We start from the raw sequence: 7,168 nt of genomic DNA, 5'->3' as shown, positions 1-7,168 counted from the left end.
CCTGGCACTTTGTGAAATGTACCAATACCACTAGCAGCAAAACAACCCCAGGGGATGATGCTACCACCACCATGCTTAACACTTGGTATAGTGTTGTAAGGTTTGAAAACCTCACCTTTAATTTTCCAAACATACCTCTTAACTGTATTGAAAATTTGTGGACTATGCATAAAAGCCAGCGCCATACCAGGAAACCAACCAGTTCAAATGAACTCCGCCAATTCTGCCAAAGGGAGTGGTAAAAACAAAGAAACAAAAAAACAGCCAGCATTTTTTATTACTGCCAAAAGGTATCACCAGATGATAATTAGCTTAGCTTAGACAAAAAACTGGAATTAACAGAAAAGAAGCAGAAAAATGTGGAGTTTACACATCAGATTAACATTTTTATGACTTCTGTTTTTGCAAAATTAAAGAAATTAAATATGACATGTTTGTAAATGAGCAATGAATGAACTAATACACGCACCAAACCAGAGAGCTTAGAGTGTTTCCACTCTAAGCTAACCAGTTGCTACCCATGGTCTAAGACCTGTAAAAGGGGATTAGTGTATTTTATCAAATGTCCAGCTATTCATTTAACATACTGGTAAATATGTGATATCAGGGTAAAAAATCTCTCTCTTTTCGTCAGACAAATATTAGGGGATGTTTTGTTAAATCATTCAAGGCTTTTTCATCAAACGTGGTATGTGCTTCTGCACTGTAAACCCTCTGACCTTTCCATAGTGATTCAAAAAGCACTTTGCCATTTGGAGTCATGGAAAACCACACCTCCCAAGCCTCCACGTGTGGAATCAGTCACTAGCTACATTGAGAGCATGCCTGACCTGGGATGAATGCCTGTGGAACATGCTCATGCAGTAAGAGTTACATAGGCTGCAAGGTACAACACAGAAATCAAAAGCAGGATTACAATAAATTGGTTTTTGGTGACATTTAGAAAAGAGGATGTTGTGTTTTTGGATTTCTGCAGTCTACATTCTCAGTCATTGTTGTGCTGATCCAAATGCCTCTGGAAACGCAAACTTAGAAGGAACGATACTAGAGTTAAAGTGGGGAAAGGGTACAGGAAGGTAAAGCAGAAAGAGAACAGTAGCAGAGGGTCACAGGGAATTTACATGGACATCATTCGATTTGTAACAGTAACAGTATAATATATGTTGGGTCATACGTCAAAAATGACACGTCTTGTGCAAAAACTGTTCAAATATAAACTGTTTAAGCACTGTACTTTATAATCATGACACTGTTGTACTATCTCAGATACATTGTTTGTAGTCTGTGGTGTCATTACTCACTGACCATAACAGGTTTTATAGTTGCATTCACCTCACAGGTCGTGCTGAGGGCCAAAGTTGGTCTGTGCATGTTAGGGGATTATTTCTAGCTTCTCTGGTTGTTCAAGGTGGAAACTAGCCTGCTGGCATATCTTCCTACAGTGACTCAGTGTACATGCTTGTGACCGTCACATTGGCTACAGAAGCGAGTGTCAACCGTCACTGATGGATTAGCTGATCTGGTCCAGGTTCGAGGAAGACGCACTCATCGTGTCATCTAAAAAAGAATTTGAGATGTTATCGAATTTCTATCAGTTGCATTCCTGCTTTTGTTGTGCAAAGCTTACAAGGACATGAAGCTTGTGATTTATCCAGATAGGTAAAAATAGTACATGTATGATGTGTGAAGACAACACAGATTGGAAAGTAGTATGTTATCATTCCAAAGTAATAAGAGAGCACCATATCTGAAGTGTTCATTCTTTAGGAAAAAAATGGTGGGGAATTTAACTCCAAACACATTTGACTATCCTCGCTGTGTGGCATCAGATCACAGGGCATGTAGACAAACTAGCTAAACTTTAAAAAAAATTAAAGTTTGTTTTTCCTTTTCAGCCTAACTTGCATATGACTCAATGGATTAGCCTTCTTTACATGTACATGGCACATGCTAGCTTCCTTGCCAGTGCAAGTTACCACTTGCTAAAATGACACAGCTTTTTTCATTAAATCTGCATATAGGAAATGTCACATCATGAGTGTAGTTTAAAGAAATACAGTGTTAGATGGAAACTTTCACAACAGCACAGGTGGCAGAGCAGATGCAATGACATGAAGGTTTCAACACAGCCCAAGAGGAAGGAAAGGCAACCCGGAGGTGCTCCTCTGGTGTTATTTACACTTTGCCTCATTTCCTCTTTTGGCATGTTGTGCAGCCTCGCACGCACACACATGCGTGCACACACACACACACACACACATAATGCGCAAGAGTATAACTGTGCAGTTGAAAGGACAACAAATAACTAGCTGCACTTTCATGATGAGTGTGTGTGTGCTCATGTGCACCAGTGTGTGAATGCATCCTCACGTGCCCAGGCACATCCACTAGATGTTTTGGAAAAAGGCAACAGAGCAGTTTAAACCAGCTGAGGAGAGTCTGCAGGAAAATGTGCTTGAAAAATCCCCAGGAGGCACACGACAGGGCCTGGCGCACCACATGGGAGTAAGGGATCTTAAGAGAAGGGAAAGTGTGTGATTCTCTCTAAAAGGAAAATTGCAGTCACCAAAGAAGTGACCAACCATGGAAAAGGACAGTGGAGTGATCTGATGATATTTGCACTCAGGGATCAGTATTTGGTCCCATGTTTGGGAAGAACTGAGTGTCTAGGCTAGGATTGCGGCGTGTAACTGGTAGCTTGTTCATGGCTACTCCTGCCCTGTGGGGGTTTTAGGGTGTATCATTACTCTTACATGAAATGTAAAGGTGATCAGTGTGTCTGCTATGGCAATTACTGTGCAATAACTAGGCTTCCAGAACATGTAAAGTAATATTATCCAACAATTCTTGTTGTAGTAATGTGGTAATCTTTGCAATAATTATAATAGTGATAATGTTTAGCTAGATGAATGCTAATATTAGATATATGAGTTAAGGCATACCATAACTCAGACCTCTATAGACTAATACAAATTATGTACTGACATAAAGCTTTAGCTTAATAAATAATACAGTGGCCCAAAACTGAGGTGAGTCCTGTCAACGGCTAAAGTCTCAGTATCAGTGATACAACCAGACAATTTTGATGTGGTTAGCAGACTGAGAATATAATTTATATTGGTGTGGCAGAGAAACTGATGTCTCTTTGATTGACCAAGTAGTCATTTTTTTAAACTTACTCTTTTCTACTTTCATCTTTTATTCAGGTACGACAGACATGTACACCATGGAGTATACAACAGTAAGCTTTTCATGCAGTCCTACATTTAAAAAAAAAAAGATTATGTTTAATCAATTTTAAATAGAAGGCTTGCTATTAAGAGGTGTTCATGTGGATACAGCAGTTTTAAAGAAATTACAATAAAGCCAAGAGAAGTAGGAATTACTCTCTTTAACTTTGTAACAACATTATTTGTGTGGGGTGGTCAGATGGTGGGCACACATTAGTGCTGTCCATGGCCACTCCTTGGCTCAGTCACTGGCCTTGCAATATTTCCATCCTTCTTGCTGATACCGCTAACCATTTGTTTCCTCATGAAAGGCTCAAGTTTTTGGTTTGGCAGCTCATAAACTCAGCGTTCACGAGTCCATTTGTCATACATAAAATCAGAAAGAGAAAGAAGCAGCTTGACTAGAAAAGCATATTAGTTAATATTTTTGTTTCAATTTTGGTGACTTATATATGTACACTTACTGGGGTTCTTCCACAAACTTCCTCAAACAGCAGTCAGACATGCATCATGTGTACGTCTGTGTTTTGTTGGTGATTTAGATTGAGTCACGAGAAATGTAAAGCCAGACTGGACCTAAAATGGAGCTCTTTTTTTTTTGCCCCATGACTAACCGCTGAGATTTGTCTGTTTTCAGCAGAGGCACAAAAGGCCAGACTACTAGCATCATAGAAACAATATATATATGTCTGTGCGTGTGTGGTTTAACCTGGTCCAACCGTTCACTATGAGATTCTGAAATCTTTCGTTTTCATCTGCACAGGTATACACGTTCAGGCTGTACTGTTTGTATATACTGTACACACAAGATGGGTCCCACCCAGCTGATGCACTCCCTTGTAGCATGTGACACCTCGAGTTAGAATGCCAAACAGCCACGGTCCTCACTGTCAGCAGGAAGGCAGATATTTTACACATCTTTCCCAGCGAAAGTGAGCTTCACATTTTCTCGTACAGACACGCACAGATGTGCCGCCTTCACTTTTTTCTTTATTCTTCAAGGGAAGATTAAATTTGCATTGCCTTTTGTTGACAGCTATTGCATCTTTTAGTTTTTATTCATGCATACTGCTGTAAAATGTGCATGAAACCACTCAAATCTGCTAATTAGAGCCTTGAATTGACAAAAAGGAAAGAGTAAATGTCTCTTTTCAGTAATGAGTAATTCAGTGAAGATCATCAAAGCGATGCTAAACTCGAAACAGACTGGGGATATGGAAGAACTCCAAGCTCAATTTAAGCAAATCTACAGCATGTTTTTGCCTCTCATGTAAATGTGCCCCACCTGGTCTGCTTTTAGTAAGTGAGTGCAGTTCTGAGCACAACAGACTTTTTTGTGTCTTGTTGCATTGGTATGGCCCAGGATGTTTCACGGCTCCGCAAATACATCCTTGTTTTGAGTTATTTTTTGAATTCTTTAAAAAGAAAAAAGAAACCATAAGTGGCAGACCAGCGACCGTATCGTCCTTTTGTATACGCACTAATTAATCTTCTAGGTGCGTGTATGTGATACTTTTATACCTGCGTGTCTTTGAGTTGGCTGCTCATTTCTGTGTGAATATGCATAGATACATGCATGAGAACAGAAAAGCACTTTTTCCCTCTCCCACAGAAATACTCAGTGCAATGATTACCTGCCTTGCCACTCAGGGGGCCATTTGCTGTTACCACAAAGCTGATTATCTCACCTCTACAGCAGGCTGTGTTTGCAGCTTTGCAATTTTTCTCCCAAATGCCCACACTTCTATTTGTAGAAATGTTACCTAGCTGGCACAGGCAGAAATATATTTGTGTTTGTGTGGATGTTTGCGTCTGGGTGAGTGTTTGCGGCAGCGCTTGCCTGCGTGTGTGTTTTGTGGGTGGGTGGGTGTTTATGTGGAATGGAAGGCTGTAAGAATGGAGGAATGGATGACACAAACAGGGCAAAGTGGTGGGAGGCTGGTGTCAGGGCCCTACTCCCACTACCAGGCTGGATGCAGTATCTGACAGCTGACTGAGAGTCTGCAGGCCCCCTCTTTACACAGACCCACCAAAAGGTCAGCACTTCAATCAGCTCCACTCTCTGGATGCTTCTCTTTCTCTCTTAGTGCTGCGAAGCCTCAATCTGCCCCCTTGATACACACTTAGCCATGCTTGACCATATCTCACAGGTGGAAATTTTCAGGTTTCGCTTACAAGAATGTGTTTATGTATCTGTACCATTTAACAGCTACTGTATATTAAAGCTAGCTCCAGGGCCGATGATTATGCACACTAGATGATATGTGTAATTTTAGTGCACTTTGGTGTGTGGAAAATTGACATCCTCGTAGCTGGCTCATTGCTCAAAGCGTTTAAATTTTCCAGACCTTTAATTTCCTCTCGGTTCCTTCACAGGTCTCTCATTTGCCTCCACACATCAGGCGCTCTTAATATCCTGTATTCTGCTACCTGCTGCTGGGAAGGATCTACTTTCCAAGTTATCAAAATTGCAATTTAAGTACTAATTAATATAAGACTTCTGGTAACTATACAGCACAGGCAACATGAAAACAACTTATAAATAGCCTGTTGCAGTTTGTTTCTTCTGCTGAAGATGACTTCCTGTAAATGAATAATTCAAGCTGTGATGTGATACCTCTTGTATAAAGGCAACATTTGTGGGACTTTATCATAGTGTCTCAGTTGTCACTCCCCCTCTTACGCACATAACTCCCTTATTATTCACCTGATACATTGTTTTATTTTTTCATTATCGAGCCTGATAAATTAATATTTCTCCCAGCGCTGTCGGCTGCATGAATTATCATTAACACGATGAGTGAAATGTCAATGGTGGCGCATGTGAAGTGTGTCCCGTGATTTCATGAGGCTAATAAGAGCATCGATATAAAGAGAGATGAAGAGGGTTTGGGTTTGAGAGTCTCTCAACTCCGTTTCAAGTCTGATGAGGTTAAAGTCGCTCATGTCCCAATCCACAAAGCCGGGAACTAAGCCTGCAAGAAGTCATCAAGGAAAATCTCACACCGTGTCACAGCCAGTGTGTGTCATGCTGGAGCCTGTGCCAGTACATAAAGAAAATCTTGCGCTTCGACTCTTTCCATTTGCTTTGTGATTCACCCTATTAGCCGCATTACTACAATGACACATGCTTGGACACAAGCATAAGTATTCCATGCTTGTTTTATGGGGTGGCACATTCAAAAGTAATTATGTTATGTCATTGTTATTCAATCTTATATTTGTTCTGGGCTTCTTTAAAGCTGCTCTTTTAATTGTAGTATCCATGTGATCAAACAGCCAAAGGTCCAAAGCAACATTCTGATAGTGAATTTAGTCCATAACTCAGTTCAACAAAGCTAGTGACTTGTGGACACCACCTAAGAGAACATGATAACCAGATAGTTGCAGTGCAAGTTTTTTGAACAACCAAAAGTGAAGTAATTCCATTCAAAAGCCACATGAAGAGCAGCAGCCATTCTTTCCTGATAAATGGTCTTGATTATTTAAACAGATTGTTACACAGTAATTCTTTATGAATCAAGCTGACAATGCCGTATTTCCAAACAACACCACTGCATTGGCGCAAGCACTTTAGAAATTACATCATTGCTAAACACAATGATTCACATGGGCTGGTCCCTTTTATTGCCACTGTGGTTGACTCAGTAAACGCAGCCCAGTGAGTTCTCCCAAAGCTTCCAGCTGCTTTGTGTTCGAGTACCACTCAAACATGACACCGTGGACTGTCATAGTGTGTATCATGTTATTCGCTCCTGGGTGCAGACAGTGCAATCTTTTAATTACAGTACGTGGCGATCCATGGGAGATGTGCACTGACTTACTATCACAAACCTGATCTGCTCTGAAACACCACCAAATGGCTCTTGAGTAAGGGCTCTCACTGGATACTCGTCGTCCTTTGTCAGTGCGCTGCACTTTAATGTTTCTATACCACC

This window comes from Diplotaxodon limnothrissa, linkage group LG23, assembly GCF_057381915.1.
Source record: "Diplotaxodon limnothrissa isolate DT_005_m linkage group LG23, D_limnothrissa_male_GT1.1, whole genome shotgun sequence".
NCBI classification, from domain to species: domain Eukaryota; kingdom Metazoa; phylum Chordata; class Actinopteri; order Cichliformes; family Cichlidae; genus Diplotaxodon; species Diplotaxodon limnothrissa.
The sequence above is the reverse complement of the archived record's forward strand: the minus strand, read 5'-3'. Positions refer to the sequence as shown.